Source organism: Nycticebus coucang, chromosome 9, assembly GCF_027406575.1.
Source record: "Nycticebus coucang isolate mNycCou1 chromosome 9, mNycCou1.pri, whole genome shotgun sequence".
NCBI lineage: Eukaryota > Metazoa > Chordata > Mammalia > Primates > Lorisidae > Nycticebus > Nycticebus coucang.
In genome coordinates, this window is record NC_069788.1 from 50,525,434 (window position 1) to 50,539,680 (window position 14,247).

The window sequence follows — 14,247 nt, forward strand, 5'->3', positions numbered from 1 at the left end:
AAAGTGTTCCCTTCTTTCCACATCCCACCAGCATCTGCAGTTTTGAGACTTTGTGATGAGGGCCATTGTCACTGGGGTCAGATGGTATCTCAGGGTGGTTTTGATTTGCATTTCTCTAATAATTAGGGATGATGAGCATTTTTCATATGTTTGTTAACCATTCGTGAATCTTCTTTAGAGAAGATTCTATTCATCTCAATTTCCCAGTGATCTAAGGAATTGTTGGCTCATAAAAGAGTCTATTAATTTGCGTTCTCTGTAGATCCTAGATATCAAGCTTTTGTCTGAATCAAAATATGCAAATATCCTTTCCCAATATGTAGCTTGTTTGTTTGCCTTGGTTGTTGTCACCTTAGCTATACAGAATCTTTTCAGTTTCATTAAGTCCCATTTGTTTATTTTTATTGTTGTGATTACCACAGAAGTCTTCCTCATAAAGTCCTTCCCCAGGATGATAGCTTCCAGTGTTTTCCCCACATTTTCTTTGAGGATTGTAAGTGTTTTGTGCCTTAGATTTAGGTCTTTTATCCATCTTGAATCAATTTTTGTGAATGGAGAAAGGTGCAGGTCCAGTTTCAGTCTTTTACATGTGGATATCCGGTTCTCCCAGCACCATTTATTGAATAGGGATTCTTTCCCCCAGAGTATGTTCTTGTTTGGTTTATCAAAGATTGGGTGGATGTAAGATGATTGTTTCTTTTCCTGATTTTCTATTCTGTTCCAAATGTCTATGTCTCTATTTTTGTAAAAAAAAAAAAAAATGTGTGTGTGTGTATATATACATATATATATATATGTATATATACACACATATATGTACTACAAGGCATGTTGTTTTGATCACATGCCTTGCAGTACAGCCTAAAGTCTGGTAGGCTGGTGCCCCTGGCTTTGTTTTTATTCCTAAGAATTGCCTTGGCTATATGGGTTTTTTTCTGGTTCCATATAAAATGAAGAATTATTTTTTCCAGGTTTTGAAAGTATGATGTTGGTATTTTAATAGGTATAACATTGAACTGTAGATGGCTTTGGGAAGTATAGACATTTTAACAATGTTGATTCTTCCTAGCCATAAGCATGGTATGTTCTTCCATTTGTTAACGTCTTCTGCTATTTCTTTTCTTAGGGGTTTATAGTTTTCTTTATAGAGGTCCTTCACCTCTTTTGTGAGTTGTATTCCTAGGTATTTCATTTTCTTTGGAGCTAATGAGAAGCTCAATACTACTGGAGCTATTGTGTCCTTGATTTCCTTCCGATCTTGGCTGTTATTGGCATATACAAAGGCTACTGATTCATGGACATTGATTTTATATCCTGAGATGGTACTGTATTTTTTGATGACTTATAGGAATCTTATTGTTGAGTCTTTGGGGTTCTGTAAGTATAAGATCCTATCATTGGCAAAGAGGGAGAGTTTCACTTCCTCTGCCTTCATTTGGATGCCTTTAATTTCCTTCTCTTGTCTGATTGTATTGGCTAAAACTTCCAGCACCATGTTGAATAGTAGTGGTGATAGAGGACACCTTTATCTTTTTCCAGTCCTGAGTTAAAAAGCTTTCAGGTTTATTCCATTCAGTATAATATTAACTGTGGATTTGTCATAGATGGCTTCGATCAGTTTAAGGAATGTGTCACCAATGCCTATACTCTTCAGCATTCTAATTAGGAAAGGTTGTTGAATTTTATCGTATGCTTTTTCTGCATCTATTGAGAGGGTCATATCATCTTTGTTTTTGGTCCTGTTGATATGGCGAATTATGTTTATGGATTTGCATATGTTAAACCAGTCTTGCATCCCTGGGATAAAACCTACTTCACTGTGATGTATGGATGATAAGCTATAATCTACTGGCTAGGATTTTATTGAGATTTTTGCATCTATATTCATTAGTGAAATTGGTCTGTAGTTCTCCTTTTTAGTTGGGTCTTTTCCTGGTTTTGGTATCAGTGTAATGTTTGCTTCATAGAACATGCTGGGAAGATTTCTTCCTCCTCAATTTTTTGAAATAATTTTTGCAGTGTGGGAATAAGCTCTTCTTTGAAGGTTTGATAGAATTCTGGTGTGAAGCCATCTGGACTGGGGCATTTGGGGGGGGGATTTCTTATTGTTTCTTTAATCTCAGTACTTGAAATTTGTCTGTTCAGAAGGTCTATTTCATCTTGATTAAGTCTAGGGAGGGAGTGTGACTCCAAGTATTGATCTGTTTCCTTTATATTGTCAAATTTCTGGACATAGAGTTTCTGGTAGTGTTCAGAGATAATCTCTTGTATCTCTGTGGCATCTGTTGTTATTGCCTCTTTATCATTCCTGATTGAGGTTACTAGATATTTTACTTTTCTGTTTCTAGTAAGTCTGCCAAGGGTTTATGTATTTTATTTACTTTTTTTAAAAAAAACAACTTTTTGTTTCATTAATTTTTTTAATGATTTTTTTTGTTTGTTTTCAATTTCATTAATCTCTGATTTAATTTTGGCTATTTCTTTTTTTCTGTTTGGTTTAGGGTTAGATTGTTCTTCTTTTTCCATTTCCATAAGGTGTTTTGTGAGTGTGCTGATATGTTTACTTTCTGTTTTTCAAAGGTAGGCATCTAGCACAATAAATTTTCCTCTCAGGACTGCTTTAGCTGTATCCCAGAGGTTTTGGTAACTGTGTCTTCATTGTTGTTGTGTTTGAGGAAATTAACAAATTCGTCTTTAATCTCTTCCTGAACTCAACTATCATTTAGAATAAAGCTAAGGTTTTGTGTAGGGATGAACAATTTTGTTGGAGTTGAGCTTCACCATTATGGCCTTGTGGTCTGAGAAGAGACATGGTATAATTTCTATTCCTTTAATTTTGCTGAGGTTTGATTTGTATCCTAGGATGTGATCTATTTTGAAGTATGTTCCATGAGCTGGTGAGAAAAATGTATATTCTTTTACTTTGGAATGGTGTGTTTTGTATATGTCTATTAATCCCATTTGATCTAGGGTCATGTTTAAGTCCTTTGTATCCTTATTTAGTTTCAGTTTAGAAGATCTGTCCAGTTTTGTCAGAGAGGTATTGAAGTCCCTGAATATTAAGGTGTTATCGGATGTCATATTGCTCAGACCCCTCAAGGTCTGTTTCATAAATCTGGGAGCATTTAAGTTAGGTGAGTAAATGTTTAGTATTGAGATATCTTCTTGTTGTATTGTTCCTTTGACCAGTCTTTGTCTTTCTTAATTAAAGTTGCTTTGAATCCACTTGTCTCTGAGAATAAGATTGCAATCCCTCCTTTCTTCTGATTTCCATTTGCTTGATACACTGTTTTCCATCCCTTAACCTTGAGTCTTGATTTGTCCTTCAGGGCTAGGTGCGTCTCCTGGAGACAGCATATGGATGGCTTCTGTTTTTTCATACAATCAGCAAGCCTGTGCCTCCTCAGTGAGGAATTCAATCCATTGACTTTTACTGAGAGTATTGATAGTTGTGATAGAATTCTATTCATTTTATTGTGAGGTAATTTGTTGTGTAGTTTAATCCTTTGTTTCATTGTTAAAGCTAAATTCTGGCCTTTGGCTTCTAGATGTTTATTTTGGTGGTGGTCCATTGTGGTGTTCAGTATTGAGAATAGGTCTTAAGTATTTTCTAAGTGCTTGCATATCTGCAAGTGATTTGATTTCTCCATCAATTTTGAAGCTAAGTTTGGCAGGATACAGGATTCTAGGCTGAAAATTATTTTTTTTTAAGGATGTTGAAGGTGGATGACCATGCTCTCCTGGCTTGGAAGGTTTCAGTTGAAAAATCTGCTGTCAACCTAATGGTTCTGCCCTTGTAGGTCAATTGGCACTTATTCCTAGCTGCTTGCAGGATTTTCTCCTTCATCTTGACTTTGGCCAGGTTCATTACAATGTGTCTTGGAGAAGTTCTGTTACAGTTGAGATGACCCAGGGTTAGATATCCATCTGAAAGAAGTGTGTCAGGATTTTTAGTAAAACTTGGGAAGTTTTCATTTATGATAGTCTCCAATAGGGCTTTCATACCTTTGGGACAATCTTCTTCCCCACTCAGGGATTCCTATTATCCATATGTTTGAGTGCTTCATGGCATCTCATAGTTTTCTAAGTGTCTGCTCTTCTTTTCTGACTCTGTTACTACCTGTGTTAACTCAAAGACTTTATCCCCTAATTCTGATGTCCTTTCTTCTCCATTGTCTAATCTATTTTCAATACTTTCTACTGCTTCTTCACATTCCCTGATTGTCTCCTTCATTTCTTTAAGCTTATCCATATCTTTTCTATATTCTATATATGTCTCATCTGAATTTTGGTTCTGCCTTTCCATTTTCTCTTCCAATCCCTTATTGTCTTAATCATCTATACTTTAAATTCCCTTTCTGATAAATCCATTAATCCTTTATAGGAGAAGTCTTCTTTAAAAATTGCCTTTTGGTCCCTTGGGTGAGTTGCTCTAATTTGGTTATTCATGGTGCCTGAATTTTTCTTTTGGTTTCTCTTCATGTGTACTTTCTTACTGTTCACTTCCTTGTGTAACTTTTTCATTCTCACTTCCTCCTTTGCTTCAAGTTACCTTGTCTCAGAATTTAGGTAAGGAAGAGGCCTCTTGGTGTGGGGTCAGAAGGTGGATAAGGGTTGTGGAAGCAAAAAGAAGCAAGAGGAGAGGAGAAAAATAAGAAGAGAAAAAGTAAAAATAAAAGGTGGAAGAGTAGAAGAAAAGAAAAATAAGAGAAAGAAAGACAAAGAGGGGGAAGGAGACTAACAGAAGAAAATTGAAGAACAAGTGAGATGGAAGACAGGAAGGGAGGATGAGAGTGATAGAAGAGATGTTATTTTCAGCATGGTGCTAAGGCCATGCCTATCGCTGAAAGGTTGTGAGGAGCTGAGCTGGGTGGGTTCCTCAAAATTAGGCACTCCTTGTCTGTCCACAGCCAGACACTTCCTCTGCCAAAAAAATAGGAAGAGAAGAAAAAGAGCAAACACAAAAGCCAGGAAGGAAATTTGAATAAGGAAGAAAAAAAGAAGAAGAAAAGTTCTGCAGTGTGATCTTCCTACTACTTTCTTCCTGGGGCCAAGAAGAAGAAAGTTCTCCTGTCCTTTTTAACCCAGGCTACTGCTGCAGTCTACCTCCCAGGTCACTGCTGTGTCACACCCGCCCTCAGCAAAGAAAGGGCAGAAAGAGAAAGAAAAGAAATATATGTGTGTGTGTGTGTCTGTGCATAGATGAAGGAAAATTAAACGAACTGTTGAATCAAATTAAGGGGAGGGAGAAAAGATTGATAAAGAAAGAAAGAAGAAAGGCAACAAACCAAGAAAAAAGAAAAAAAAACAAAAAAACAAGAAACAGGGTGCAAGGGAATATCTTAGCTGATCCCAAAGCACTTTATGTGGGAGAGATGACATAAATAGAAGTCACTAGCAACTGAGAGAATGCAGTGGAGTGTACTAGGGTGAAAGAATAATTCAAGCTAAAATTCTGCAACCAAAACAACAACAATAAAAATTAAAAGAATACAGAAGTCCTTCCTGTTGTTGAATGTAAAAATGGAAGCTAGGAGAAGATCCAACCATACAACTTAGCAAAAAGCAAAGCACATTGAAACAAGATAAAAGAAAAGAAAAGAAAATGCTAGGATAACCCTGATGTAAGCAATCTCAGAATGAATTGAGGAAGGAAAGAAGAGAGAGAAAATAATAATAATAATAATACAAGCTAAACTAAAAAGAAGAGAGGAACAATCCAAGATGGCGGCTGAATAACAGCTTCCCTGCAACAGGGCACGGTGAGTCTGGGGAGATGAGACTCCAGGCATCTCTGGCTGGTGGGATCTGCCTATAATCATCCCTTTGAGGATACAGGGATCAGGAAGGGACTTCTGGACCCCAAGAAGAGGACAAAAACAGTGGAAAACTGGCAAGTGGTTGCATGCCGTAAGTACAAGCATCAGTGAGACTGCAAACTGGAAAGGCCTTACCTGTAAACTGCTTTGGTGTTTTTGGACTTGGCACTCAGTTGAACTGCCTTGGGAAGAGCTTGAGCAGGAGTGCGGAGAACTTTGGGCATTGTCTAGGGCCCCAGACTGAGCCGCTGAGCCAGACGGAGCTAATAGTGTTTGCCATAGGCTGCAGGGAGCCATTGTGAGAGAACTGCCTCAGCAAGCTCTGCCCTCAGGGTCGCCCCAGAGCAAGGATCAGGCAGGAGCTAGTAACCTAGTGACTGAGCAGCCTAAAGGTGGGGACTGAGCTGCCTTACAGCCTTAACCTTCAGGGGCAGAGTGAGACCAGTCTTGGCACACTGGAGCCTCGAGCTGTTGCCCTGGGTAGAGTACCATGGCATCAGAGCTCATAGCAACCTCAAACGCCTGAATTTGGCACTGCCTGGACCTCCATAAGAGCTGCGCCATGACCGCCGACCCGTGACCCGCACCCACTGGGCCTCTGCATGCCCTAAGCAGGAACTGTGGGAACTGCACAACCCTGCGTCCTTCCTCCTGTATCCTCCCTGTCTCCACACCGGGCTGCTCATCTGGCCAGGGACTTTGGTAACTGTGTGCCCTCTGGAGCCCTCCCTGCCACTATGCAAAGCCCTTCTCCTGTCCAGAGACTGATAGAGCCTTGCGCTCTCTGTGCCAAAGTCACTGGGCACCAGGCACTCTCAGAACCGTGCGCACCACCTCCTGCCCTGTTGCTGGATCCAGGTGTGTCACACTCCAGAGCTGCTTCCATAACCAGAACTCCCTGGCTGTGGCAGCCCCAGAGGAACTACAAAGGTCACGCCCTACAAAGATCCAGCAACAATAGAGTGATCCTGCTGGGATCTAATCTTGGAGAAACACCTCCCAAACTCTGAGGATGGCCAGAGTAAATGGTGAAAAATAATCATGAGGCAAAATCACAGAAAAACTCTGGCAATATGAATAATCAGAGTAGATCAACTTCTCAAAGGATCAATCGGGCAGACACAGCACAAGATCCCATGCACAAACAAATAGCTGAGATGTCAGAAATCGAATTCAGAATCTGGATAGCAAATAAGATCGAATTAGAATTCCAAGCAATAACCCAAAAGACATCTGAAGAATTCAATGAATTCAAAGACCAAATGACCAAAGATTTTGACACATTGAGACAAGATGTTACAGCCCTCAAAGAGCTGAGAAACACAGTAGAATTCCTCAGTAACAGAATGAGGCAAGCAGAAGAAAGGATTTCTGACTTTCAAGATAAAGCTTTCAAATGCTCCCAAAATCTCAAAGAGAAAGAGAAATGGAGGGCAAAAATGGAGGGCACTCTCTCAGAGATCTCTGGGATAATTCAAAGAAAATCAATATTCGTCTTATAGGGATCCCTGAAAGTGACAAACTGGCTTCACAAGGCACAGAGTCTCTTCTCCATGAGATTATGAAAGAGAACTTTCCAGACATGCCAAGAGATTCTAAAATTCAGATAGCAGACAGTTTCAGAACTCCAGCACGACTTGACCCAAATAAGACATCCCCCAGACACATCATAATCAGTTTCACTAAAGTTAATATGAAGGAGAAAATTCTGAAAGCAGGCAGATGAAAGAAAACCATCACCTACAAGGGCAAGAATATCTGCACATCTCTGCACATCTCTCTGCTGAAACCTTTCAAGCTAGAAGAGAATGGTCATCGGCTTTTAATCTCCTAAAACACAATAACTTTCAACCCAGAATCCTGTACCCAGCTAAACTGAGTTTCATTTATGATGGAGAAATTAAATACTTCAATGACATTAACATGTTGAAGAAATTTGCCATAACTAAACCAGCTCTCCAGGATATTCTCAGACCTATCCTCCATAAAGACCAGCATAATCCTACATGACAAAAGTAAACCCACCCAGAAAATTTTGATCACATTCCAACTTCCACAGTTGCAAAAGGATTAAAAATGTCCACCGGACTCTCGAAAGGCTTATCAATATTCTCAATTAATATGAATGGTTTAAAATGTCCTCTAAAGAGGCACAGGTTGGCTGATTAGATACAAAAACTTAAGCCAGATATCCTCCGCATACAAGAATTGCATCTTACATTAAAAGACAAATATAGACTCAAGGTGAAGGGATGGTCATCTATACTCCAGGCAAAGGGAAAGCAAAAAAAGCAGGCATTGCAATCCTATTCGCAGACGCAATAGGCTTTAAACCAACCAAAATAAGGAAGGATAAGGATGGACACTTCATATTTGTTAAAGGTAATACTCAATATGATGAAATCTCAATTATTAATATTCATACACTCAACCATGATGCACCTCAATTTATGAGAGAAACTCTAACAGACACGAGCAACTTGATTTCCTCCAGTTCCACAGTAGTTGGAGATTTTAACATCCCTTTAGCAGTGCCGGATAGATCCTCCAATAAGAAGCTAAGCAATGAAATTTTAGATTTAAACTTAACCATTCAACATCTGGACCTAACAGGTATCTACAGAACATTTCATCCCAACAAAACTGAATACACATTCTTCTCATCAGCCCATGGAACATACTCCAAAATCTACCACATCCTAGGCCACAGATTAAACTTCAGCAAATTTTAAAAAATAGAAATTATTCATTGCATCTTCTCAGACCATCATGGAATAAAGGTTGAACTCAATAACAACAGGAACCTGCATACCCATACAAAAACATGGGAGCTAAACAACCTTTTGTTGAAGGATAGATGGGTTGTAGACAAGATTAAGAAGGAAATCACCAAATTTTAGGAACAAAACAACAATCAAAACATGAATTACCAGAACCTCTGGGATACTGCAAAGGCAGTCCTAAGAGGGAAATGTATAGCACTACAGCCTTCCTCAAGAAAACGGAATGAGAGGAAGTTAATAACTTAATGGGACATATCAAGCAACTGGAGAAGGAAGAACACTCCAACCGCAAACCCAGCAGAAGAAAAGAAATAACCAAAATCAGAGCAGAATTAAATGAAATTGAAAACAAAAAAATTATACAACAGATCAATAAATTAAAAAGTTGGTATTTTGAAAAGATGATAAACCTTTGGCCAACCTAACCAGGAAAAAAAGAGTAAAATCTCTAATTTCATCAATCAGAAATGGTAATGATGAAATAACAACAGACCCCTCAGAAATTCAAAAAATCCTTAACGAATACTACAAAAACTCTACTCTCAGAAATATGAAAATCTGAAAGAAATCGACCAATACCTGGAAGTACGCCACCGACCAAGACTTAGCCAGAACGAAGTGGAAATGTTGAACTGGCCTATATCAAGTTCTGAAATAGCATCAACTATACAAAATCTCCCTAAAAAGAAAAGCCCAGAACCAGATGGCTTAATGTCAGAATTCTACCAAACCTTTAAAGAAGAACTAGTACCTATATTACTAAACCTCTTCCAAAATATAGAAAAAGAAGGAATATTACCCAGCACATTCTATGAAGCAAACATCACCTTGATCCCCAAATCAGGGAAAGACCCAACAAGAAAACAAAATTATAGACCAATATCACTAATGAATATTGATGCTAAAATACTCAATAAGATCCTAACAGAATGCAACAACACATCAAAAAAATTATACACCATGACCAAGTGGGATTGATCCCAGGCTCTCAAGGCTGGTTCAATATATGTAAATCTATAAATGTAATTCAGCACATAAACAAACTAAAAAATAAGGACCATATGATTCTTTCAATTGATGCAGAAAAAGCTTTTGATAACATCCAGCATCCCTTCATGATCAGAACACTTAAGAAAATTGGTATAGAAGGGACATTTCTTAAACCAATAGAGGCCATCTACAGCAAACCCACAGCCAATATCGTATTGAATGGAGTTAAATTGAAATCATTTCCACTTAGAACAGGAACCAGGCAAGGTTGCCCATTGTCTCCATTGCTCTTTAACATTGTAATGGAAGTTTTAGCCATTGCAAATAGGGAAGAAAAGGCAATCGAGGGTATCCACATAGGGTCAGAAGACATCAAACTTTCACTCTTCGCAGATGATATGATTGTATATCTGGAAAATACTAGGGATTCTACTATAAAACTTTTAGAAGTGATCAAGGAATACAGCAATGTCTCAGGCTACAAAATGAACACCCATAAATCTGTACCCTTTATATATACCAACAATAACCAAGCTGAACAAACAGTCAAGGACTCTATTCCTTTCACAGTAGTGCCAAAGAAGATGAAATATTTGGGAGTATACCTAACAAAGGACGTGAAAGATCTCTACAAAGAGAACTATGAAACTTTAAGAAAAGAAATAGTTGAAAATGTTAACAAATGGAAAAACATACCATGCTCATGGCTGGGAAGAATCAACATTGTTAAAATGTCTATACTACCCAAAGCAATATAGTGTTTTAATGCAATTCCTATTAAAGCTCCATGTCATATTTTAAAGATCTTGAAAGAATAATACTTCGTTTTATATGGAATCAGAAAAAACCTTGAATAGCCAAAACATTACTCAGTAATAAAAACACAGCAGGAGGAATCACACTACCAGACCTGAGACTGTACTATAAAGCAATAGTGATCAAAACAGCATGGTATTGGCACAAAAACAGACAGATGTCTGGAACAGAATAGAGAACCAAGAGATGAATCCTGCTACTTAGCATTATTTGATCTTTGACAAGCCAATTAAAAACATTCAGTGGGGAAAAGATTCCCTATTTAACAAATGGTGCTGGGTAAACTGGCTGGCAACCTGTAGAAGATTGAAACTGGACCCACACCTTTCACCATTAAGTAAGATAGACTCTCACTGGATAAAAGATTTAAACTTAAGACATGAAACTATAAAAATACTTGAAGAAAGTGCAGGGAAAACTCTTGAAGGAATCGGCCTGGGTGAATATTTTATGTGGAGGACTCCCCAGGCAATTGAAGCAGTATCAAACATTTACTACTGGTACCTGATCAAACTAAAAACTTCTGCACAGCCAAGAGCATAGTAAGTAAAGCAAGCAGACAGCCCTCAGAATGGGAGAAAATATTTGCAGGTTATACCTCCGATAAAGGTTTAATAACCAGAATCCACAGAGAACTCAAACGTATTAGCAAGAAAAGAACAAGTGATCCCATCTCAGGGTGGGCAAAGGACTTGAAGAGAAACTTCTCTAAAGAAGACAGACATATGATCTACAAACACATGAAAAAAGCTCATCATCCTTAATCATCAGAGAAATGCAAATCAAAACTACTTTGAGATATCACCTAACCCCAGTAAGAGTAGCCCACATAACAAAATCCCAAAATCAGGGCGGCGCCTGTGGCTCAAGGAGTAGGGCGCCGGTCCCATATGCCAGAGGTGGCAGGTTCAAACCCAGCCCTGGCCAAAAACAAACAAACAAACAAAAAACAAAATCCCCAAACCAGAGATGTTGGTGTGGATGTGGAGAAAAGGGCACACTTCTACACTGCTGGTGGGAATTCACACTAGTACGTTCCTTCTGGAAGGATGTTTGGACAATACTTAGAAACCTGAAAATAGACCTGCCATTTGATCCTATAATTCCTTTACTAGGTCTATACCCAGAAGACCAAAAGCCACAATATAACAAAGACATCTGTACCAGAATGTTTATTGCAGCCCAATTCATAATTGCTAAGTCATGGAAGAAGCCCAAGTGCCCATCGACCCACGAATGGACTAGCAAATTGTGGTACATGTATACCATGGAATATTATGCAGCCTTAAAGAAAGATGGAGACTTTACCTCTTTCATGTTTACATGGATGGAGCTGGAACATATTCTTCTTAGCAATGTTATCTCAGGAATGGAAGAAAAAGTATCCAATGTACTCAGCCCTTATTATGAAGCTAAATTATAGCTTTCACATGAAGGGTATAACCCAACTATAGCACAAGGCTATGAGGAAAGGTTCAAGGAAGGGGAAGGCAGGAGGGAAGTTAGGGTGAAGGGAGGGTAAAGAGTGGGGCCACACCTTTGGTGCATCTTAAATGGGTACAGGTGAAACTTACTAAAGGTAGAATACAAATGTCTACATACAATAACTAAGAAAATGCCATGAAGGCTACCTTGAACAGTTTGATGAGAATTTTTCAGATTGTATATGAAACCAGCACATTGTACCCCTTGATTGCACTAATGTACACAGCAATGATTTAGCAATAAAAATAAATAAATAAATAAAATGTTCCCAGTGAATAAGAAAAATAAATAAATAAATAAAAAGAAGAGAAAAAAGCAACTACAACAACAACAACAAAATTGTATACACTTACATACATGACATAGGGATTTACTTTTTATAGGAATATATTTATGCTGCAATATACTTTCTGGACACCAGGTGGTGATGTGAATTTGGGGACAAACAACACAGCTATTAACCTCTCTGTGTTTCCCAGGCTTAGAGGAGTTTGCCAGCTTATTTGTTCCTGGTGGTCACCTTTTCACTTGAACACTTAGCCCCCACAGATCTGGGATTCCACAGTTCTCAACAATTCTTCAGAGACAGGTCTCACAGATTAACCCTGCAACTATTCCCATGGAGAGAGGGTCCCTGTGCCTGTGCCAAGTGAAGAACTGCTCCCTGCAGGTGAACTCGGACCACGACGCTTTAGGCCCCCAGCAAGAGGCCCGCCTACACAGGCTTCTAGTGCTGTTCTCCACAACGGGAGTGCCTAATAGGGAACTTCCTCCCAAGCATATGTTTTATGCACTGCCAAAATGGAGTGGGACCGCTCCAGACAGCACCCCAAACTGGCCCCCCAAATTGTGCTCAGAGTGCCCACTTCTCCAATCTTTTCAGAGTCCCTGAGCCTAACAGGAGTAAAGCTTAACTCCCCATAGGCACCCAGCAAGATCTCCTTTTATGGAAGCTACTGGCGCCCTTCCCTGCTATGGCTTCCCCCTGTCGGGATGGCTACTCCACAGATTGCCAACAGCAGTAGAGCCACTCCAGCCAGCACTCAAATCTGGCCACAAAATTCCGCTCAGAAGAGCACCGCCTAGCCTCCCCCAAGAACAGCAAACTGTGTGAAGTTTCTTCTGGGACCTCACCATGGCCGCCAGAAACTGTCAGAAACTTGCCCAAGTGTGTTAGTTCTCCACAGCTCAGGCCAAATTCAGCTGTCCACCTCCAAGATGCACACTCCAAACCACTGTCAATATTCCACACTGGGACTGATCCAGCCCTTTCCCTCTGCCCTTTTGCTCTAGAAAGGCTCAGTTAAACATCCTACCCATCCACCATCATGCTCTGCCTCCTCTAAGATGACTTTTTAAAAAGTGTCTTTTTGAAACAAGAAAAAGTTAATATATTCTTTATATCATCAAGTACCCAATAGTGATCATATCAATTGTATTGCTTTGGTAAAAAGAAGTTTACAAATATAATGTACAACAATTGAAATTTCCTTTTTGGTGCTTTTTTGGTCTGATTACTGGACTCTTTCTGTACTTTGAGCCCATAAAGGTATTCCCTTCTATTTTGTTCTAGAATTATTATTGTTTGATTTTTCACACTGAGATATACAACATATTATTAATTGGTTTTTGTGTGTGTACAGAGGTTAATATTCTTTTTTTAAGTTAATATCTAATTTGCCCAACATTATTTATTCAAAATACCATCCTTTTCCTACCTGCATTTGTTGCATCCTTTGTCATAAATCACATAAATTGTACCCATATAACTGTGGGTCTGCCTCTTAAGTCTCTCTGTTCAGTTTTTCTATCTTGATGGGAATCCACCCAGTGTCATATACTCTCAATTAACATATCTTCAAATAAGTCTGATATCTAATAGCATGGGTCCCCCAGCTTAGATTACATTCTTCAAGTTTCCTTTTTTTTTTTTTTTTTTCTATTTCTATGTGAATTTTAAAATCAGTTCAACAATTTAAGCAAAAACCTGCTGATATTTTTGTTTGGATTGTTCCCCCAAAGGAAAATCCTTTTCTCGGTTCCAAATCTAAGCCACGTCATAGGCTGAGGGTTTCTTAACTGAAAAGAAAAGGAAAGATCCTCTTAAAGAAGCCTCTAAAATGTCATAGTAAATCTATTCAGTAGCAATTCACACAGTTTTCCTCTAATAGAGTTTACGGCCACTTACCAAAAAAAAACCCCTACATTGAGGAAATGGGAATATCTATGTCTTTAATGAAATGCTAAATGTTGAATGAAACTAACATTAATATTAGGAGACTCAAAATGGTGACTATAGGAAAAAGAATTCCATGTATTGGTGAATTGTTATGAGCATATATATTTCAACTTTA